Consider the following 24,605-nt stretch of genomic DNA (forward strand, 5'->3'; position numbering starts at 1 on the left):
TTTTGGCCAGCGAAAAGATTATTTTGAATATTCATTTTTATTTCCTTTTGGGTAAGAAAATACTTTAAATTCAAACCTTTCATATTTTCCTTCCTTTTTTATTCAGAGCTGCATAGAATGTAATTGTCTTTAGGGAACAGATTTTACCAGGAAGATGTGCAGATGGAAGGAACAAAGGTTCCATGAGGGAAAAAAGTTTATCTACATTTTCTGGCAATTAAAGAGTAGTCTTAGCTGTAAATTTTGATCTATAACTACTTTTACATTATTTCTATTCTTCACTTGAAACAAACCTGATCACCTTTGCTTTCAAATGAGTTTTTCCAGTGCTCCTCTTCACTCCATTGCCATTTAGTTTGCTAACATCTCTTGGACAATAAAATATCTGGAACCAAAATTAACATTGCTGTTCACTAAGATATTCATGACCACATTTAACTGTCCATAATAGACATGATGACTCTGTTGGAGAAAGAGATAAAAAAGAAATCCAGTCCTTTGATTTAACTTAGTTTAAATATGTGTATCACAAGTGTAAACTACTTATTCTGGTCTGCTAGGTATAGTAAGAAAGTGTGGTGGATGTTTGCTCTGCAGCCTTGCAGTTTCATCACAGAACCCTTTATAAGGAATTCTGGTTTTAGGATCCTCAGGGTCACAGATGTTATCTTGCTTAGAGTTTTCAATTCATTACCAAAGTATGCAAAGTTTGTAGAAATGCATGTAAGAGTAATAGTTGGACTCAATGGTCTTGAGGTCTTTTCCAGCTTTAATGATTCTATGTTTCTAGGAACAGTTATTCTATTCCTCATATTTCTGTATTTCTGTCTTCTGCAATGTTATTTATGCTAGAACCCTAGGCAATAGTGACATATCCTTGCTTTCTGGTTTGGACCCATTTATATAGATTTCAGTTTGGTGAAATAGGAGAGCTAATGTTAACATTAATCACTGTTTTTCAGCTGTCTTGGAGCTCTATTTACTGGATATTTTCTAGGCAAAGTGGAAAGTTTCTGCATGATCAATAAACATTTAAGCAATGGTAGTTTATATTCCTTTCTTTTGTTTTTCTCCCAACAGTTCATTTAACATCTGAAGGTGATCTGTTGTAGGATATCCTGATTAATAGTATTTCTGTTCTGTTGGAAATCTGGAGCTCAGCATGAAATGAATTGCTTACAAAATTAAGACAATGAGATATAACTTCCTTCAGAGTTGATTTTATTTGGAGCAGCCAAACTCCTCTTTGCCTGTTTTTTTTTTTTTAAAGGACATAGTAGATAGATAGGTAGGTAGGTAGGTAGGTAGGTAGATAGATAGATAGATAGATAGATAGATAGACAAATAGACCAGAGTACATAATATATTTCTTACACACAGTTGTATATATATGATTATATGCATACAATGGGACTGTACCCCTATGCCCCCTGATGCCTTGGCTGCCAATTAGATTCCTCAGGAAAACTGCCAGTATGAAACAGTACAGAAGGAGCACATTATGATAAATTTCCTCCAAAGCCAGTGCTGAAAGAAGCTGAAAGGGATTTAGCACAGATACTGATGCTGTCAATTTGTTAAAGGTTTGAATTTCTGGTTCATTTGAAAATTGAACTCTGAGCACTAGGGATTTTTAAGGTATCTTTCCAGTGATACAAGGTTCAGTGGTCCACATCTGTAGGCACAAACAGTTGTATTTTCCTTTACATTCCTTTTTTCCTTTCTGCCATTTACCTTATCTCTATGAATTTCAACATTATGGTTGAGATGGCAGCTAATCCAAAATTACTTTGCTCATGGAAGTGGAAGAAGTCTTTGCTTCTCTATTCATACTTGCCCAGAAGCCTATCTTTGTTTGACTTCAGCACATGTCAATGTTTTTGATCTGACTGGGAGATGGGACTCCACAGATCAAACTATGGGACACTGTATGGTGATGTTGTCTAATCTTCCATTCTTTTTCTGTTACTCTCTGGGGAATCTGTTGCCTTGTAAATTATGGCCAAGAGTGAGTATTTCCTAAATGGATCCCTCATGAATTATTTAATTTTTCTAAATATGATCTAAGTTTTAAAATGTAATGATATTAAAGTGGGGTTTTTCCTAGTCCAGTAGGATTAGTTCTTTTCACATGAAACAACGTGTGGCAATCTCCACCAGCTATTAGATGTATAGTGCTTTATATGTCATCTTTGCAGAAAAACGGTCCTATAATTGTGCAATATGCCTTCACAGATCAGCAACAATTCTTTACTCAAAAATTATGGCATTTCAGCTTGGGGCCAAAAATTCCCAAGTCCTTTGTCTATGAAACCACAAATATCATTTTTGGAACCATTGAAAATGCTACTTCACTAGTTATTAAAAAATGTCATCTTAATTTATGATATTACAATAAACTTAAAGAAACCAAGTTTAAGTGTGAAGGGAAGACTTGCTGCACACAGTACTTCAATTCTGGTAAGAAAATATCTGTAAATGCACATAAGAAAATCTTATAGATCTAGCAGGAGAAAAGTACAGACTGTGTGACCTAGCAGTTTATCTGCATCTGTCATAATTTAGCTAGTGTCTTGATAATGTTGTTTAGCATACCCTGAAGTGTTATATTTAAATATCTCATTAAAAAAAGACATGTCTTTCACCCCCCTTTAAATGGACTTTCTGAGTCCTCAATTTTGAAAAAAATACCTTCCAAAAATTTTTTGTGCCCAACCCTGAAATTAAGTTTAGTTCCAGTGTCCTAAAATGCAATGAAATCAGATTTCCTTATATGAACAGGGTATATATAAGATGTCAAGATTGTGCTTTTTCAAATGCATGTGTATGTTTAGTCCATGATTATGCATCTAGAGATTCCTATTGACTCTACTAAGAAGTTTTTTTATATATTTGGATATGCATATGAACATATATATATATATATATACATGTACATATATATAGCAAGTTATACACTTAATTATTTCCTTTTATTTATGTTTTTGTTTTCATAGAAGATATATAATGAGTAAAGGAGAATTTCTCCTGAAAAGGAGAAAACTTAATTCATATTACAGCCTGAACACATGCTGTTATGTTACTTTCTCGTGCACCTGTCAGTTACTGTTATGCTGGGTTGGTCCTTGTGCACAAACAAGCCCATCAGCTTTTTTAGCTAGAGCATGAAAAGTTCAATGTGAAACAGAGAAACATTCTGAATCTCCCTGATATATAGTTGTGCTGATGTATTACTGCTGGGAAATGTGCCTTTCAGTGTAGAAACTCCTGTAGTAACTTCAACGGGTACCAATAGCTTTGTTAAAGCAATGTGGCACTGCTGCTGGTTGCACGGAAAGACCCTTGAGACATCCTCTCTTGGACATATCCTAAAACTCCCTGGGAAATTTACACTTAATAGCTCACAAGTTACAAGCAACTATCTTACTTACTAGTTCTCTTTTGGTATGTCTCTCTGATATTTACACCCTTCTACCTAGCTAGTGGCAAGGGCTGATATGTTTTGATTACAAACAAGAGTAAGCCTAAGTCTAGTCAGTGAAAGCAAGCAGCACTGCTTTACTTGTAGCAGGTTGCTCTGTCTAAGCAAGGATACAGCAGCTCAAACTTTGTCTGGCTTACAAGTTATCAGTGATAGATGAGCAAGGAGGTTCTTCTTATCAGTGATAGGATCAAGCAAGAAGGATCTGCTGGTTTTAGTACTGAAGAATGCTGAGACCTACTTGACCATACTATCAAACCAGTTGTGAGGACATGCAAGAAAGATGCTCCCTGATTGAGCCTGGGTGCAGCAAGGATGTGCAGGCCCTGCTATGGAAATGAGACTCAAAATTTTCAAGCAGCAAAAACAAAAGAGCTGATAACAGCTTTTTCAGCAGCAAAGAATATTTTGCTGAGTAAACATGACAACACACATTCTAAAAATGTATAAAATAATAAAAATGACAATCACTTTATACTATAAAAGGCCCATCCCATTTTTACACAGCAAGCACTTCTGGCACACCTTCCAAAGGTGAAAGGATTTAAAGAAATCATTTAATATATTTAAATAAATATATATTGGGGTTGTCATCCTTAATTCTGTGGATAAAATCATATAAAAGTTCAATTAGACCTGTTTAAACTTTAGACATAAACTGTTGAGCCACTTAGCCATAACTCTGTGGCTAGGACTGGATCTGAGGAGTTGGGAGAGCAAAGGGGTTCTTTCTGAACTGTGTGGCTCAATGAAAAGGCTTTGCTGATAAGCTTTGTTTGAAGGTCCCACTCTGCCCACAACAGCCCCGTAACCCCTGACTGGCAGCTCCTGGCAGTGTGGGAGCAGTGCCCAGCCCTGTGCAAAGGGTGGGGACCTTTCCAGCATCAGGCACAGCTAGCATGAGTGACGCCACACGTGTGCCCCCAGGCCAGCCCCCAGCCACACAGGGGACACTACATGCGGTCCAGCTGAGGCTGACCTTCCTGAGTAAGTCAGAGGCTGACTGATGTCAACAACTCTAACAATAACAAGATTCAGATCACCTTTGCAAAGGGAAAACCTGGGGTCAACAGATTCCCCAAAGTAAATGCTGCAACTTAAAACTTTCTTCTAGCAGCATTAAGAAGCTCTTGAATTTTCTATCAGACACTATTGAAGCTTTATGACAAGCAGTCCCAAGACACAATGAATGTCCAGAATTATCTCAGCATTTTTTTAACACCATGCTTATCTAGAAGACTGAATGAAGAATAGTTTTTCATTTGGATGCCCACAATGAGTTCTTCATTAGAACTTAATTTGTTACTGAAAGTAATGGAAATTTTGAATCTGCACATCTACAGTGGAACAAACCCCTGTGTTGACCCAAATACCAAGACCTGCATCCATTTGGTTCTAAATCCCATAATTTTTGAAGTTAAATTTTCAACAGATAAAGCCTCAGACTCATGTAAGGTCATGATCAGTCTTTTAGAGCTGTTAAACCTAGTTTTCTGTCAAGTTACAAAAAAGAGTTTCTTTTTCTCAGTGCTGAATGCAGGCTGATCTATGATGCCTTTGGTGATGTCACTCTCTCTTCCAGATCCGGTTTGCATGGAATAGTGACATGGAGAAGGCACTGAGGTACTTAGGGGGACTGTTAGATGTTCTTTGTTTTAGTGCTTGCTTTTTGTTGTCCAGTCTGTCTTTCCTGAGAATTAATACCATATTGTTTTTGCCTTACCACTGGCTATATGGCAACATAACCACACATTAATATAGGGCTTAAGAGCAGTAATAATTTACAACTTACAACCCAGGGATTAGTGCTGAGTCCTCCTCAATGACATTCCATTTACCTGAGGGTCAGCTTTACTGTGCCTGAGCATTAGCAGGACAGATTTCTTAAATCCAACACTTTTCATTAGGGGTGGAGTTGATCTCACTCAGCTTTAGCCGTATAAAAGGACATTGACTACCTGGATAGATTCCCAGTTTAGTCATCAGCAAATGTCATATTCGGTATCCTAGTCATCCCAGCCTGAGGTAGATCAGTCACAGGAAGGGCCAATCTCAGTGATTATCTCCAAAAAGCAACAAGATCTCAGTGTTTGGTATCTCTGAGAGTATCTTGTTATCCTGGAAATGCTCCAGAGCAATAACCACTGGTCTACAGTGTTTTTGTAGATAAGCTTTGAGAACAAAGGTCCCATGAACAGAAATTGGTCCCTCAGAAGGCCTGTCTGACAGTTCCTTTTCCTATTGAGCCTGTCCTTAAAGTAACTCATGATAGCTTAAGTAACATTCAAATTCCTGTATTTCTGCAGTTAAAATCACCTAAATACATGGGCTGCAATTTTTTTCCACTGGATTTGGGATGAGTGTGAAATAAATTTTGCCCAGATCTGATTTCATTTCCATAACAAGACTGCTTGTCTGGTGTAAAGGAATAAAATAAATTGATGAAGATTCAAGGAAAGGCAAAGATTTAATATCCTATTCACAGCATAAGGCAGAACAGCACCAGCTGATTTATAAAATTCTCTTTACAGGCTGAGTGAGAGATCTGCTTTTCTATCAGTGTACAGAAGACCTGTATTAACATAAAAGTATAAAAATATTCAGCATGATGTAATAGAATTTTAAAATAATATTCCATTTTTATAAAATTTTATGTAAATTATTACATTATATATTTTATATAATATATAAATATATTTTACAGAAAAGCAAAAGGAAAAGTAAACAAATACCCTGATGAGTTTTCAGCTGCAGACAAAGAAAAAATTTTGACAATTAAAATCTTGCACATGGACTTTTGAATACAAGATGCAAAGCAATAGGTTAAAGTTGTAAGCAGCTGCTAGTCTTAGTATATGCAGAGAGAAGGCCTTTTGAATGACTCAGTAGAAAGATCAATGATTTGCTTATCTAGGCTTATGCTCTCAAAATATTGGCTATGGACATATATAATCCAGACAAACTTCACTACTGAACTCCTTGAGCTATGGAAAAATTCAGTATTTTAAGTCAGTGTCTTCTAATACCAAAACACATGAAAAAAATTATGGAAAATAACTAGAAAAACAGTTACTCATAGATCAAGACTTGAATGTGTTTGTTTACACTTAAGTGCTTGAATAGTTGAATTTACTACACATGAGTATGTTTTCATCACTGTCTTATAAAAACATACACTAGAAACAATGGGAAGCCATAATCATGGCGGAATTTATGATGCTGGTGTTTTCAGATGAGGTTTGTTGAGCACTGAGATGCCTTGCCAACAGCATCAGAAGCAAACACACAAAAAAAGTGCTAATAACACCTATCAATGTTTCCCAACATTCAGATTTACTTAGGAAGTTTTAGTGAGCTAACTGCTTCTTAGTATTTAGTGTTGAAGGCTTTTGCTATTGGAACTGCTTTAGAAAATAAATGCTGGCTATGAGATCAGCAAACAGGAGATCGTTGCATCTTTTGCTTTGGTTGTGACAACCAGCATTGTATAGACCAAGCTATTGGAAAAGCAGATCCATGGGATGTGCCATAAACCTGTAATATCCATCATTTCTGATAAAAACTAATTTTCTCCTAATCAGCCCAATTTTTAATCTAACTGGAATGTCCTCTCTTCTGTCCTACCAACCCCTTTGCAAACCATTCTCTTTTAAAACTGATCCATTGTCTGCTGTCATTTGTATGTGTTTTTCTTTACATATTATCAGGATTTACTTAAAAAATTTAAACCTATAATTTTTTTGAAAGGAATATAAATTTTTTATTCAGAAGTATTCCCTCCTATTAACCATGTTTCTACAACAAATTTAGTTTTATTTACTGGTGTCTGGAATAATGTCAATGACTCATAAATTGTTATCTAGGATACTATCTGAGTAATTATCTTTCAGGAAAATCTGGTTGTCTTCTTTTCATATTTGTGTATTTTTGTACTTACAATATGTATGAGGATGCCAAACTGAAAGGCGCAGTGGGGAGGTAATAAAATTCACCCTGACAGCCCTGTCAGACAGAGGGACATTCCAGTAACTCCTTAATCTCCACTGTCATACATCAGAAAACATTTTTAGGAATCAAGACCTGAAAATTCATAATATGTAACTCTAAGGTGGTGAGAAACTGAATGATGGTACTCTTCAACAATGATCTCATAACTCTTACTATAATCCATTGACTAGGTGGAAGAGAAGTTGTAGCAACAGAATAGTCAAACTCCACAGAAGTAATGGTCAAGCTCGGTTTTCTTCCCTGTACTTTTTTGAGGTATGTCATTTGAGAACTAGGTCACTTTCCAGGCCATGTTTTTGAAAGAGTTCACCAACAGTCTCTAGAATTAGATCTGCAGGTTTTTTGGCCTTAAAATAAAACTGTCCTGAGACATTCTTTGTATCTAAAGCAAACTCTAGGCTGATGAAGTGGGATGGTCATTTTACTGGCTAAGAGAGTATTCAGCTTGCTTTGTCAGTGAGTGAGGAAGGCATGAAACAAGTTTTTCTTGAGGGTATCGCCCACATATTTTCTTAGCACCAGTACCCAGGTTCTCATTACTTCAACCTTCTGAATTAATTATAGCATTATCAGGGTGTAATCAATCTTTTCCCTCCAGAACTGCCTGCTGAATGTCTTCCCTCCCTTCAGAGCATTAATGTGCCAGCACTGTAGTACTGAGAATGAGGAATGTGCACCGAAGAGAAGTTATCACACAGAAAGGCTCACAAGAGCAAACAGAGAACCAGACGCTTCATTTTGCTTCTTAAAATGCACTGTATAAAAATTATAAAAGCCACTGGAGGATAGTTCTTGATAGTTCTCCAGACCTTCAAAATGTAAAGATTTTTTTAAGCCTTCAAAGTGACTGAAAGCTTCTGCACTAAAATATACACTAGATCTAATTCAAACTCCCTTTTTCTTTCAAGGTTGTATGTCAAGAAGCCTTGAAATCCAGCAATGCGCATCTATATACGTCAAACATAGCTAGCTTTTTAGAGCACAGGAGGCTTTGCAGTGCATATTGATGCTCTAATCTGAAACTACATAAAGCACTTCTTCATTGCAGAGCACACATTTTCATTCAGACTAAAATAAGTCACTGTCCGTATTTGCCAGGACATGTGGCTACACTCTTGGCTAATTGTCTCACTTTAAGGCTCCTCTATGGCTAGACTGCTAACACTGATCGTACCTGATTCTCACAGTATAACCTCTGAGTTGGTAAAGCAACCCAAGGGCAAAGCATATGCTGTACTTCCAAGGCAGCATCACTCTTGACATCATAGGCTCGTTTTGGCAAAACAGGAAGATTAAAACATTCCATGCTTCCCTAACAGTTTGGATGAATATGTTAAAGTCTACATTACTGAAAAGGTTTCTTCTATTTCAGAGCTTATGAGGAAAAATGAGCTAGCTGACATGATTTATGTTTTGGCCCCATATATTTATGTTATCCCCTCTCTTTATTTGCAGGTAGAATTCAATTTAGCATTTAGAGACAGAAGACTTCTAGGCTCACAGTTCTCTAAAAAGAAGGAAGAAAAGTAATTGACTGGGCTCAAGAGAAGATAAAACAGTCAGAGCTCTGTTCAGCTTACTGAAGATAAGAGAAGAATCACACAGTAATATGCAGTTGAGGACTGCCACGCTCTCAATAAGGCCACTAACAATAAATGGATTTCTGACTCTTTTTTAACACATTTTTATACGTAATATTCTTGTTTTATAGAGAAGTAAACCGCAGTGAGATACCTGCTCACAAACCTAAGGTTCAGTAATGTCCAAAGTGTGGGTGGGTGTACCTGTGGTTCTGCCTATGTCCCCATCGGCATAAACAGACTCACCAACACTATTACTGATGCATTCCTGATGTCATCATGACATTAATTAAGCCTCTAGAATGGAAATGGAATTAAAACTCTACACTTTTTCTTCTAGGCCTCAGACAGGTCTCAAAAAAGTTCAGAACTTTCTCAAACTCTAAGATTTTCTCGTGTCCTCATCTGCAGCAACAGACTTAGAAGTCACCTCTGCAGTAGGATGTAGAGTCAATGGAACTTCTGTGGAAGATGCACATATTGAAATAGTTGTACTAACTCCTATGCTTGCAATAAACAACTGAAAAGGAGAAAGCTATTAACATATAGCAGTATAATATTCACTGGTTGTCCACAGTAAACACGGGGCAAAGCCTTCACCTTTAAAAGGCAATCGCTTTGTTTATTCACACTGGGGACTTGGACCCAAGTTCTGCAATGAGTTATACTAGTGTAAATTTAAAGTAAGCTCCATATGAGTGCAGTTAATAAAAATTCACAAAAATGAAACTGGAGGTGAATCTGACCTGGCCAAACAGCTTTGTTTAGCCTCTTTAGAGTTCTGGCTGTCTCCCCAGATCTTTCACTAGATGTGATCTGACTGGAAAAATCACATGAAAATGCTGTGAAGGATATAAATAAAGAATGTGAAAGAGATGATTTCTTAAATGGTTTTACTTGCCAATACCTTGGAGTTTCATCCAATTTGGAATAAAGCCTAATATCTTGAAGTTTGGCTTCCAATGTCAAAATATGTTCTTCCGCAAATGTCAAAATATGTTCTTCTGCAAATACTTCAATTCATCATAGTGACTTCCATGTAAAACCATAAACTGTACTTTTTTGTGTTGTTGTAAGATCAACTCTACTGAAGCAATAGACTTTTTAACCTAGAAATTTGATTTCAGCTCACGAAAAAGAATTGCTAGGGAAAGCACCTCGTCTGCCTAGAGAGTATGGCAAGTAAAGAAAGTAAATTCAGGGCTTACTGTACCTTCTCCTCCCCCCTCCCCATGTTTCTTCAGGAAGGAAACACACAAAGGAATTCTGTATAAAATATAACCATATTATTTCCTCAAAAATGGTCTTAGCTAAGGCTAGTGGCCTTAGCTGCCACTAGAACACTTAGAAAAAATCCTTAGAGTAGTTCTATCTCTCTTTTTGTTGTTTTAAACCAAGATTTTCTCCACTGTATCTTTAAATCCATCAATTCATATCACCAAATACCTTTAGTGACATTAATAGTACAAAGAATTACCTTGAACAAGAGAATGCATCTGTAAAAGCTGACAGCCTCCTTCATGATTGCGCTATCTTCCTTTACAGCAGTGCTCTTCTCCCCCCACCAAACATGGCATCATACTGAGCTGGATCTTGGTTTAGTCTGCTGCCATCCTGCCAGAATACAATAAACATAGTGCTGAAATATCTTACATGTCACTTGTGACTTTTTGTTTTCATTTTTGTTTCTACTTTAGGGCAGTGTCCAAGAGCAGCAAGATGCTTTTGAAAGAGGAATTTCTTACATCATAGCGATGTAAGAAATAAAAGCTATCAAGTATGTAATCGGAATTTTATTGCTGCATTGAGGTAAAGAAAATACTGAATGAGTTGACGTAATTTTGTAAAAGCTGGTTAGTATTTAAATATCGTTTGCTACTTTACCACCTGAAGTACACTGGATAGTTTAAAGACAGCATGTTCTCCAGCCTTAAGCTGTTTGAAATTCAGGGTGTTTTTTTCTCATCACAGTTTACCATAGGGTGTCCAGAGTTCATCTGTTTTCCTGTAGGAAACAGGAATTAAATTTAAGAACACTCTGGCTACTTTGGAGAATAGAAGTGTAGTTACTCCATGTACAACTCTCTTTACTTGAGATAGGTTATGAACCCTCCCCTACAGATGGTTCTTTAACCTACTTTCCACAATTAACTTGCAGAATCCAGAGACAGAATCACAGAATCATCAAAGTTCAAAAAGATTTTCAAATTTTCTAGTCCAGCTGTCAACCTAGCATCACCATAATCACTCCTAAACCATATCCTCAAGATCTATGCCTCTTGAACATTTTGACAGGTTGTGACTCACCACCTCCTTGGGCAACTTATTCCAATGCCTAACCACTCTTTCAGTAAAAAAAATTTCTACTATCTAACCCAGCGCCACTTGAGGCTGTTTTCTATTGTCCTTTCACTGGAAACGTGGCAGAAGAGACTGATCCCCACCTGTTTACAACCTCCTTTCAGGAAGCTGTGGAGAGCAATGTCATTCTATTGTAGTGAGGGGCCCAGAACCGAACACAGGATTTGAGGTGTGGCCTCACCACTGCCAAGTGCAGCAGGACAATCCCTGCTCTGGTCCTGCTGGCCACACTGCTGCTGACACAGGCCAGGATGCCACTGGCCTTCTTGGCCACCTGGGCACACCCTGGCTCATGTTCAGCTGCTGGCACCAGCACCCCCAGGTCCTTTTCCTGTGGGCAGCTTTGCAGCCCCTCTGCCCCAGCCTGTGGCACTGCCTGGGGTTGTTGTGGCCCAAGGGCAGGACCCGGCACATGGTCTAGTGTAAGTTCATATCGTTGTCCTCAGCCCACCAATCCAGCCTGTCCAGATCCCTCTGCAGAACCTTCCTGCCCTCCAGCAGATTAACATTTCTGCCCAGCTTTGTGTCTGTGAGTTTACTGAGGGTGCACTCAATCCCCTCATCAAGATCATCAATAAAGATATTCAACTGAACTGGCCGCAGTAGTGAGGAGTGGAACACCACTAGTGACTGGCTGACAGCTGGATGTTGCTAGATTCCCCACTACCCCTTGGAGTAGTGGGGAATCTAGCCAGTTCTTCAGGACTTCTGTCTTCCATAACTAAAAACATGATGTCTGAGATCTCTGGTTAGTTTCATTCACATTCTTGCGATTTTCTCAGAAACATTTACTTCAAAAAGTCATTTAAAACTCATGTTCTAATATCTGCAAAAGAAAATTAAGATGAAATAAGATTGTGACTTGGATTTAACTGACTGTTAGGTTTAAAGAAATTAAATACCTCTCTTCAGAAAATTTCCAGTATCACAACATTGTTGTGATAAGGTTGCGCCCAAGATTAGTGTCAGAAGTCTAAATTCAGTGTTAGCCTGATTTACTAGAGGAATTATTGAATAATAGAGCAAAAAAAATTGGAATGCGAAAATATTCCTTCCCTTTTTTTTCTCCATTTTGGTCTTCAGCCTGGAGTGGTCCACACAATATCCCTTTTTTATCCTTTTTTTTCAAAGACTAAACATATGCAGTAAAAAATATTGAAGAATACTGCTTTCTTCATTGACCCATATGCTGACTAGTACAATCTCATTTATCTCATGTGCTTAGGGAGAAAAGAATTACAATCTCTATTGCATAAAGTAGGATGATTAAGGGATTTGGAAGAAATTGGAACAACCCATACACTTTGGTTTGTTGAATTAGTCGCTGCTTGTAGTTTAGTGCAAACTTTTCCATTCTCATCAGAGTAACTGAACCATAGATGTTCACACTTAGAAATGAATAGAGAAAAAGGAAATACAAAAGAAAAAAATATAAATCACTATTAAACTTAGCTCTCTCTTCGTTCATATCCTTTATCCCATCCCAGTTATGTTAGAAATGTTCCCCTTAATCGTGAACATGCAAAATGAAAACTGTCAGCCTGAAAATACTCATTCTGCATTTCCTGCAGTCTCAGGTTTGTGCTAACAGTAGCCATAGGTCAGTAATATATTCACATCAGCTTCTCTCTTTAGGCACTAACTAATCCCACTGAAACAAGTACAGCTACTTGCATATTTAATGCCTTGTTTGTCAGATTACCTCCAGTGTATGGCAATCATCTTTTATCATGTGCTAACTAAAGGAATATGCACACCACCTTAACTCTACCTAGATTATAAGGTTAGTTTGACGAACTTCAAAAAAAAAATGTATTCTGCTGTGAGCAGAATAAAAAATGCATAGGACCATTAGCAGAGACCATGTATGAAAAGTCTAAATTTAAAAATCTGACTCTTAGTTTGATCTCTGGGTCTAATTATCCCTCCCACCACAAACCCAGGAGAAACATCTGGCTTTGTTGTTTAATAAGTCTCCTGACATCTTAGCATTCTAGACATGGAAAAAATGCATTAAAAACATATACAGGTTATTTGAAGTCAGTTCAAGCTAAATTGTGTCTCAATGAGTCGTGTTTGTTTCAGTTTTTAAATACATACATATTCAAATTAAATAGCTACAGGATACATGTACAGCACTTGCCTTGTCTAACTAACTCCAAGCCCGTGGGCTTCCAAAGTTGGCTCTTTTGAGCAAAACTCGCATACATCTGCCCTTTGGAGTTTTGTTTTGGACCCTGGACTTGTCTGAGCTTTGCCTAGTCCTAGAAGTGAGCCTGGAATTTCTTACTTCCTAGATGAAGCAGAGAACATCTCAAAGGTTCTTTGAATGAGGAACTGAAAATTTCACAATTGGCTGAGTCAGTTGGCAAAGGGATTCTGCCCAAACCTGTGAGAGTCCATGCATGCACAGATAACCTGGAACTGTTCAGGTGAGTGCTGACTACTCTGTAAGCTGGTCTCCACTGCAGTGCTCTTCAACCTGCCAGAAGCTCCTGCTTTGAGGAACTGAGATACAGTAATGAGCAAGTTGCAATGTGTTTTGAGTGAAGCTGTACCAACTTGTTCACAGACTGCAGAAGAACAGCTATTTAGGATTCACATGTCTACTGAACCAGTTCAAGCATGAATTCTTAGTGTGTTTTTAAAATAGTGTGTTTTTCATAGAATAGCATGCTATGATACTATCACATAATGTGTTGGAAACAAGTTTTTTCTATGAGGAAGGCTCTTGCTTATTCACCCCAAAATATGTTACAAAGATAAAATAAAAAATCTCTGTCTAAAAATGACATATCTGAAACACAGGTTTGGGTTAGAATTGCAGTAGTAACCTAGAGGGATAATTCTGAAGACAGGGTTTTTACAACATCGTTTCAGCATGACTCAAAAGGTAAAATAGAAGCCAGTCATACAGCAGCAGTTCGTTGGAGTCCATTAGCCTGAATTAAGACAGCAGAGAACACAGACATCTGGGAAGCCCTGGGCCAGGACATCCCAGAAGCTAACCATATACTGTATTCTGAGCTCTAACTGCATGCTGTATTTATATTCTAAAGAATAATGACAGTATATCAATCATAGCCTAGGAATCCCCTCATAGAAACATGGTGCTCTGTAGAGGAAAGGAACTTTCCATTGCCACCTGCATTAAGAAAACACTATGAGAAGCAGTTTCTGAATCACATGATGTTCAGAATCTATTACATGTAGAAACTGCACATGTTGTTTTTTTGTAACTCTGTTTATACGTAGGAAAATAATTTACTAGAATTTTGAATTAGCAGAACAGAATTACATTTCCAGAAAAGTATTAGTCTTTTCCTTAACTCCTTGCTTGTTAATAAGTCTCATCACTAAGCAATCACCTATAACTAGGATTGAGAAGAGCCTGCAGTAAGTATCAAAGACCTCAAGGATCAACTGGTCCAACTTTTCTTGGCAAAAAACACAGTCCGGATAAGATGGCCCAGCACTTTGTCTGGATGAATCTTAAAAGTGTTCAGTGTTGAGGAATCCACAATTTCCCTAGGGAGATTATTCCAATGGTTGATTGTTCTCACTGTGAAAAAATTTTCTCATGTGTCTAATGGGAATCACCCTAGAAGTAACTTGTACCCATTGCTCCTCATCTTTTCTATGTGACTCCTTGTAAAAAGGGAATCTCCATCTCCTTTGTGGCCATTCTTTAAATATGGGAACATGGTGATAAGGGCTCCCCTAAACTTTCTTTTCTCAAGCTTTCCTTTCTCAAGCTTGAAAGGCTATATATAGTGTATATCAACACCAGAGCTTAGGTAGCCGTTCATGCTCCTCAGGGCACTCAAAAGCCATGTTGTCCCTTTCCTCCCTCCCTGCCTGCCTCTGCAGTCAGCGGGCTTGTCCACAATCAAAGACACATCAAGCAGGATGCTCTGCAGAATCCGCAGAAGGGAAACAGACGCTTATGTGCTCCTCAGGCAGACAGCCAAGGTTCAAGGTTACTTGGGAAGGGACAGTCATTTGTGGGCTGAGAGGCAGAATTTGCTGAAAATGGTTCATCTCGGGTCAGTTAAAGTTTTAGCCTGGTGTAGAACTAAAGATCCCAGGGAAGCAGAGAAGCAGAGTTGTGAGCCAAGCCTCAGTTCACTGTGCAGAAAGTCAAACAGTGAGCTAGTTCGAATTAGATGATGTGAACCCCTTTTAATGACCTGCCCATATGTTGCTGCATAGATCATCTATTATTAAGTAAATATTCTCTCTGGGATTTGAGCTCCAAAACAACACCAGGTAGCTATGAAGAGAAGTCATACAGTCAAAATTTACCAAAGTCAGGTCATATAAGGTAAAACTCATGAACAATTTGCAGTTTAGATAATAGTGGAGTGAAACTCTGTTACTTTTACTATATGTGGAAGAGACATGCTCAAGGAATAAATTTAGAATTAGAAATAACAGGACATAGCTGCTACAGGGTAAGAGTAGTAGAAGAAAAGCACCATCCACGTCTGAAAAGCATGCTCTAGCTCTTTTGGTCTTCACCAGCACTGTAGGGAGGAATCTAAGCACTAACACAGTTCTAGCTGTGTTGTCCAAGGATCTATTTTGCCAGATGCAGGCACAGGATTTTAAAAAGTGTGACCAAAATCATAAGTCCTTTCAAAGGGACCATCTGCAAAGTATAGCTCAATCCACAACTCTGGGACACTTTAAGACAACTGAAAACTCAGGGTAGTGTGAAGGGGTAGCTGAAAGTAATCACTTGAAGGCAACTTGGACTTTTAAACCGTGTATCAGATGACACGAATTAAACGTAATTTACTACCAGCTGACCAAAAAGTGAACTGAGGTTAAACACAAGCCTTCATTTTCATTAAAATTCTTATGAACTCAACAGCACTGCTCTTTCAGTGAGACTCTTCCAATTGAACCTGTACCAGAAGCTGCTGAAGAGATGTGAGCAGTGTATTGTTGTTGTGGCTGCATTTGAATTTGGAAGCCATCATCCTGTGTATTAGAGCTGAGTGCTCATATCTGAGCCTTGTGGAAAGTCCTGGTTCCTTGCAACATTTCTTCATCTTTCTTGGAAAGCTACATACACCAAATACAGACCCAGCATTCCAGGTCAGACACAAATCCCAGTATCTTCTCTGGGATTCACTGTCAGCAGAGCAGGTGCCCCTGAGCACATTGCATACTGGCCTCCTTTGGCTGGCCACAGAACTGTATCTGAAGTCAAACATCCCCCTACATCCTGGCTGTTGCACAGTAGACATCTAGAAAAATGCTCGAAGGCTGCTCAGGAATGGCTGCAACTTTTTGAAAAAGCTGGATAATTAATCTTGGTAACAAATTGGCGAGAGAAGTTATCTGCCATTTGCCCTGCTATCAGCTGTCATGGAACAGAAACAGGCTCCGAGACAGAGAAAGAAAGCCACAATTTGTTAAACCCCACCTGCCCAAAGTTGATCTTACCCTCTCCAACCCAGCCTGCCTGTCTGCCATGGAAGCTGGCGGAAGGTTGGAAGAAGAGGGACTTTTCCTGTGACGCTGGCAGGAGCAGCAAGTCTAGAGGGTGGTGCAGGTCTTCTGCAGCTTGATGATCCTGCCTGAGCTTGGTTTCTTCTTCTGACAATCTGTCAGAAAAATTTCTGCCAGAAAATTTCTGCCAGTCCTGTCCTGTTCAGACAACTCCTGTCAGCAGGAGTGGGCTCCCACTGAGGTCGAAGGAACATCAGAGACATGTGATGAACTGAGCACAGCCCCCACATCCTCCTGCTCCACTAGGAAGAAGGAGTTAAACAATTTAGGAGTAAAACTGGGGAAGAAGGGAGAGGTGGAGGAAAAGGAATTTTAAGATTTAGTTTTTATTTCCCATTATCCTGCTCTGATTTGATTGGTAATGAATTCAGCTAATTTCCCCCAGTCAAGTCTGTTTTGCCTGTGACAGTAAGTGGTAGTGATCTCTCCTTATTCTTATCTTGACCCATAAACCTTTTGTTGTGTCTTCTTTCCCCCACTCATCTGATAAGAGCGACTTTGATGGGCACATGGCATCTAGTCAAGGTCAACCCCCCGTACATCTATTTTCCTGTCCCAGGAGACCTCCTAAACCCTTCCCACCCCATAACACACAAAGTTATCACTGACCCTTCCCCATCCTAAGCAACATGTAGCTACATGTTCCCCACATCCCACTTTTTTTCCCCCCAAACTTTCTCCTTTCTTCCCCAGGAACACACTGACTTGCCATCTTTGAAGAATATGTACTGATTGGCAGGTGCTATTGGCAGGATCCAAATACAGATTTTGAGGGCCACTGAAAATTCCAATGCAATTTAGAAGTGCACAAACCAGCTTTAAATGGATTTAAAGTAGCAATACTAACAGTTTTGTGACTACTGACACTGACACGTTACTGAGTAAAGCTCATCTTAGGTAGACTTTCTGCAATGTAAAACTATACTGCAGAAAAAGCATAACTGCTGTGCAATTTCTCAGACAGCAGTTTCAACTCTCCATTCCCTTTTGCTGTAATTCTGATGGCTAGTCAATTCCTACCTCAAAGGGAAATATTCCTCCAAAGCAATGGTATAGTAACAGAGTGCTGATGAAAGAGCAAAAGAATACCTCTATTGCTAACAAAACACCTTCTTCATTCATGTGACTCATGTTCTTATGGCTGGAGGAACAGAAAATGAAAAATCTTCACATATGGGCTGATGGCAGAAGCACATCAGAAGAGAGCCTTTATTTTAGACCCTACACTGAATTCAAGACCCTTTTTAACCTCTTGCTGGTGCTGCCAGTAATGGGTGCTGGCATGTCCACCAGTCACACAGATGCCATAGCCAAAAGTTTAAAATAATTTTTTCGTCTTTACTTAAAACCTTCCTCATTGGATAGGTTCCCACACCATCAGTAGGGAGACAGCTACATGTAGAAGTCTCACAGCATTCTGGAAGATTAAATAGGTGGTCTAACCACTGATAGAGAAGTAAGATTACTCCTCTTACAGCAGCTGAAGAAGAGAGGTTGCCTGTGTTTGCTGTCTTTTTTCATGACAACGGCAACGAAGGCCGGGAAGAGAAGAGGCTGCTGGAGCGTATTTTACCACAGTCTGTTGCTGCTGTATTGCTGGTAACAGTCCTGCTCTACTCACAGAAAAGGGAGGTTTCTATCAAGCTGGTTTGGGTATTTGCAGTGGACAGGTGTTTGTCTTGCCTCATGCTCAGTGGGGAATGAATGATTCACTTTGACTCAATGTTTTTCCAGTTATTGAAGAGAGGTGCTGTGTATTTCCCTTCTTTGCCAAAGTGTTTAAGAGTTGTTATGGAACAGTTTGTACCTTGCTTGGAGATTGTGAGATATTAAAGAAGGAGAGAGAGGCTGTAACTTAGTACTTCACAGTGTAGATACACAATGTAGAAATGCTGACACTACACTGGCAATACCCAAAGCAATAAGATAGAAATTTGAAAAATTAAGATCAAAGTCCCAGAGTTCCTATTTCATTATGCCAAAAAGCTGAGGATACTTCATAAACCCCCATTCTGAAGTTTGTCATACATAAAACAGGACACAGAGAGTCTGCTTACAGTTGTAACAGGATAATCCATCCATTTATCCTGTGTATAGCTTCTGAATTTAGCTGACAGTGGCAGAAAATATATAGAATTTTATATTACATTATGTTTCTACTATTCAGGGAGAATTTAACCATGCCTTTGGGCCTATCAAAATTTTCTACTCTTTCGGCAGCCTATGCTGAATACCAGCCCCAATTCTTCTCAAACACACCTCTTCATTCAAAGGTTATGCCACAAGGCTGTGGAAGATTATTGTTTTCAAAAGCAGTCCCTGATGCTCTCATGAAGGGAGATAAAGGTTATAAAGAACAAATATTTGAAAAAAACAAAAAGCTTTTACTTTACCACACAGACTAAACAGTCTGGAAAATACATTACATTTTTACTAAATTACAGGTTTTACTAAGGGGAAATGTATGGTAAAAACAGGGGAAAAATGTTCTCCTGCCATTCTGTTTCTCCCAATAAATCAACATTAGCATTTACAAAGAGAGAAGAGACCACATGCTTATAATTCTGTCTTCATTTGACATGAAAATTAACCCCATTCATTGGAAGATTTTTACCCATTTTCATACAGGTGGCCAGTGTTCACAAGTGTAAATTAAACCCTGAGCCAAGCTTCCCTGGAGAAACGTCTTTAATCTGAAGGGCAGCAGCCACTGTGGGTTCAGTCTGTTTCACCACGGCATTCCAACATTGTCCCCTTGCTGAGCTTCTGATCGTCTTGCATGCATGGCATTAACCCACTCCGAATTGAGGAGCTGCTTTTTTACTCCTCTCCTGTGCAGGATGGGAAGATGTTCTCACAGGGTCGTTGTGGTGTGGTGTTTACATTGTCAGTGCTCTGAACAAAAAGGCTCAGCAGAAGTTGTGCTTCTCTTCCAAATGTATCAAGCGTTTTGGTGGGAAGGACAACTGTACCCTACAGCGCTGTACTCTGTAGACCTCTTGTTAACTACCTCATAAACCCTGATTTTTTTAAAGAATAATTCATGAAGCCACAATGAGCTTGAAAGTATTATGTCTAAGTTCCATGAAACATGTGAAACTTACCATAAACTACAACATTCATTACATTTTGTTCATTACATGAACAAATATTCAGCCTTAGTCTAATTGTCTATTTTTGGAACAGCTGCTACAATGAAGTGTGAAATACAGAGCTAGCAATAGCTCCATATTTAACCATTACATGTTGGCAGTAACACTGTAATTATCTTGTTAAAAAGAACTTGAATTACAGATGTATTAACTTAAATCTCCAATATCAGGTCTTCCCACAGCAACACTACATCAGCATCAGATACTGGTCACTAATAACTTCTTTATAATTTGCAAGGCCAGCAATATGTTTTTATTAGCTTGGCAGTGTTACAGGAATTAAATTATAGGATAAATTATCAAATCTGTGACATGCACATTCTGTTTAACAGGAGTGAAATTGCTTAAAGTATAAAAGCCTTCCACAAGCAGGGGCTACTAACAATGCCTTGTTTGTTTTTATAGCTTTCATATGAAATTGCAGATGTATTTCAGTGCTGCTGTGCTGATACACTGAAAACTGATGCTAAATATCCTGACTATATCCCCCTCACTACCATACAGTTTGCATCCTTCTAAAAAGGAAGAAAATAAGGGGCTACTGTTGTCAATTACAGAAATCAGTGTGCAGATATTAGAAGAGAACCTGATTCAGACTAATGCAGTGGCAATTTTTGAGATTGTCACCTGATGTTTCCCTGTGCAAAGCAGGATTGTCCTTTGTACAATAGTGCAACTGAAACACCAGACTGAAACAGCCTTGCCCTTTGTGCAGCCCCCTCACTTCCAGCTGGAGCACATGCTCTTATACTTCATAGCTCTTCACCCACAGAGCAGAGCACTGTGAGGGAAGGCCAGAAGAAACGAGACGCCCCCATCATGCTTTCACCCTTGCAGCATGATATTTGTATTGATTTCAAGTGTTTTTTTCAAATACAGAGCTTTTGGCTGCAGCCCACAGAAAGCTTTGATGTTGTTAATTTGGTTTAGTTTATCTACCCAATTCTACTTTTGCTTTGATTTGACAGTCTGTAGCCTGGCACTTAAATGCTCATTTTTCTGTCAGTGTATTTCAGTTGCATGTTTGTGTTTTATATGTAAATAAATGTTCTCACTACAGTAACTGAGGAGAATTGTTTTTCATCATCTAGACTTTCATACAAAGCAGGGCCTCTAGCAAAGCAGGGTTCTCATTTCCATAGATCTGGAGTAACAGAGTTTTTTATAAATCAGCGAGGGTAATACCACCACAACCCCCAATGTAATGACACACATTACATTGGCTAGTGAGGAACTTCTAAACTTGTTAAGAGTAAACTATCATTTCGGGAAACACAGTCTGCTAACCTTGGAAAAAGGATAGGCTGAAGACTAGCTATTTGCTCTGCCTAAAAATATTTTAAAAACTGATTATTTTTTCATTCCTGGCAAGAGGTGTCTTTAAGAATGTTGTGTCTGAGAAAAAGTCAGCAGACCTGAGATGGCTTTTTTTTATCCTTAACCCATATAAAATTGTTGGGTTTTAATGTCAGGAGAATTCTGATTTATTTTCAATGAAAGAGGGAGTTGTGTCTATTAAACCAGTTTGAAATGAAAAATTTACAAGTTCAAAGTCATCAGCAGAAAAAAATAACATATAATAGAACAACAAAAATACAACTCCCTGTTGCTGTAGTGAAAAGACAAACAAAAACGAGGCATGGAGAAAAATTTTCAGACTGAGATTTCTTTCTGTCCAAAGTACACAGGAGGTTATTTGGCAGCTGTCTTATCACTGGGGCACTCTGAGTGGGATGGGAGCCTGAGCAGCCACTACTCACCGTGGCCACACAACAAACAAATTGCTGCAGCCAGCAGCCTCAGGTTTGTACAGTCACAGTCAACAGCTGCAGGTAGCTAGGGGATGAAATCTGTGCACAATAGAGAATTAGTTTGAGTTTTGGCATGTAATAACAAGGAAAAAGGAAGCTAAGATGGAGTCCTGCACCAGTTTGCCTTGCAATCAAAATGGTTCATCTGGTGTAAATATCTCGGGGAAATGAGATTTCCCTATTGTCTCTATTTATTTGATTATTTTTAAAAATATTTTTTAACAATTTAATTATCAGTTTTCATTTTGCCTAGTTTGAAACAAATCCACATTGTGATGAAGACAGTGTCTAAGTCAAATTTTCATTCTGTGCCTATCTACCTGACTGATTGCCAGAGAATTCAGTTAATAAATGGACCTTGATGGCTTTTTAAAAATACTAGTCATGTGATCTGTTAGCATTTGTCCAGTAAAATCATACTAAAATTAAATGTTATCATTTTACTGTGTGCAAACTATTTTAAAATTAGTTTATTTTCATTATTTTATATTTGGTTTTTCACTTTCAGAAGAATTGTCATGGCATGCTTGCCTTACTCTGGGACAGATATCCTTACAGAGCTTTCAAGCACAACTAGGCTTCAGTTACATCTGATATTATTTTAAAGAAACTTTGATTTAAACAGAAAAAAATATGTAAATCATCCTGGCTCAAAAAACAGAACTGAAAGGAACTAGAAAGTTTATGGTAGTGAGAGTGTGTCTAATGAGTAGGATTTGTTTGTTAAACCTTTATCTCTGATTTAATGAACATAAAAAAGTTTAGGATTCATGCATGCTAACAAGGTTCTTCCATTCAGCAAAAAACTCTAATTAAAACATTTCAGGTCTTCACAAATCTTTCCACATATGCTATTCATTTTTTCAAAGAGGCACCTTCTATTATCAGAGTTTAAAAAGAAAAATGTACAGTAAGGTATATTTTGCACAATTAATGTGAAAAAATGCACATAAAATGCTCATGAAATGCAAAGGTATTGAGTAAATAGGTGTATATGTGAACTTTTCCAAAATTACATAATAAAAACCTGAAAGTTGCTCATTCTTCTTTTCTCTCATCTCTGTAATATTGCTGTTCTAATGTTTCGTTGTCAATTGCTATTTAAAATAACTGAGGCAACATATCTTCTTAGTAATACAGCCATTGAATTGTCTGTTTCTAAGCTGTAATGCAAAAGAGCACTACTAAGAAATAGCGTTCAAAAATTTAAACCCTCATAAATTTAAATATAATTTTTAGCATGTTCTAAGTTATAGAGACATTTAGTGTCCTGTAATCCTTTCCAAATATTTTTAGGATTCAGGCCAGGCAAACTTAAAAGCATACTTTATCTATCAGACATCTTAAAAAAATTATGGAGAGTTGAAAATGAGCTATAAAAAAAAAATAGGAAAAATTCAAGCATTCTGGTACCTCAGCTCATAGCAGATTATGGTGCCAAACAGTCCCAACAAAATGAGTGAGGTGGAGTAGTCTAAAGCACTTGTACCAGCTGCAGAAATAAATGAAAACAAATGAAACAATGGAGAGGGGCATGCCGTTGATCTGGTGGTGGAACACATAGCATGGCAAAAAGACGTCCACCTGCACTCTGTGGATGTGTGCAGCTGGTCAGGGGCTAGCAGATGCGTATCAACAGCCAGCACGTGAAGAGCAGTTTTTCTACTTGCCATTTTGTGGGGACCTTCCCCCACTTAATTGTTTTCCCTTTCTTTTACTTGTGGGCGGATGTAGTGCCCTTCAACCACTTCATCCTTTTGCATCCTTTCTTGACCCATGCATGTGTTTTCTTCTCCAGAGCATAAATTCCCACACTCCATGATCAAAACACTTTCGTCCCTTGAAGCCCCAAGTGTGTTCATTATATTTATACTATATCCCCAACGCTGATCTATTAAAAAGCCTTAAAAGCAGCTGTCCTAAAGTCCTATCTATGCAACAGACCACTGCTCTTTTAAAGTGTTTTCTTTAGTGCTCATTGGAATAGGGAATTCAGAGGTGGGACTCCAAGTATCTTTTGCACTGAGAAAACCATCTATTCTGCGATCTAAGTCAGAGTACACAAACAGCCAATGCACAGTTAGCAAGGCCTGTCATAAAAGCACAGTATTAAGCACTATACTTTCCATGGGAGTATTCCTTGTCGATGTTTACAAGTGAAGTTTTCCACCTGGGCAAGAGCAAGTCTTCTTTTCAAATATATATCAGCTTTCTTTAGTAAATCTGAAAAAGTTATTGGACTTCAAACAGAAAGACAAAATAAAAAGAAAAACAAAACAAACTCCTGTGAGAAATTCAAACCAAACATTTATCCCATTTATTCACTAAGCCCATGTACCACTGTTCTTACATCATTATTATTTTTCCAGTCCAATCTATATGTCTGCTCTCCTGTATATCAACAGCATTTTTTCCTGAGCACAACGTATTCTGAAAATGCTTCCCTCTTTACATCAAGCCATATTTATGCTAACAAGAGCTGGTAAATCTTTCTGCAGAACCTCTCATCAACTTTCATTGAGTTTAAGTTTCTTATAAAATTGTCAAATCAGAATTAGTCAAAAGTTTCATAGCTATCAAATAAATTTACAAGGGACTGCTATTGCAATATTTTATATAGGAAAAGCTCTTGCATTTGATTAATCCCAGCAGAAATCTAGATTTTCTATATTAATTTTCATGGAATAACTTT

The 24,605-nt window shown here is 38.2% G+C and overlaps 1 long non-coding RNA gene across 2 annotated transcripts in view; it reads right to left on the minus strand.

Annotated features, from left to right (window-relative positions):
* Positions 1 to 24,605, minus strand: part of LOC108446376 — a 59,517-nt gene that overhangs the window by 15,685 nt on the left and 19,227 nt on the right. Inside the window, exons 2-3 of one of the 2 annotated variants that reach the window (XR_001861549.1) lie at positions 10,547 to 10,683; positions 9,816 to 9,889 (exon numbers count right to left, since the gene is read on the minus strand). This is a non-coding gene — a long non-coding RNA (uncharacterized LOC108446376). Of the gene's footprint in view, positions 1 to 9,815; positions 9,912 to 10,546; positions 10,684 to 24,605 lie in introns of both variants that reach the window. The other variant, XR_001861550.1, reaches the window with a different exon arrangement.

The sequence above is a fragment of the Corvus brachyrhynchos genome, unplaced genomic scaffold (assembly GCF_000691975.1).
Source record: "Corvus brachyrhynchos isolate BGI_N302 unplaced genomic scaffold, ASM69197v1 scaffold194, whole genome shotgun sequence".
Lineage (NCBI taxonomy): Eukaryota > Metazoa > Chordata > Aves > Passeriformes > Corvidae > Corvus > Corvus brachyrhynchos.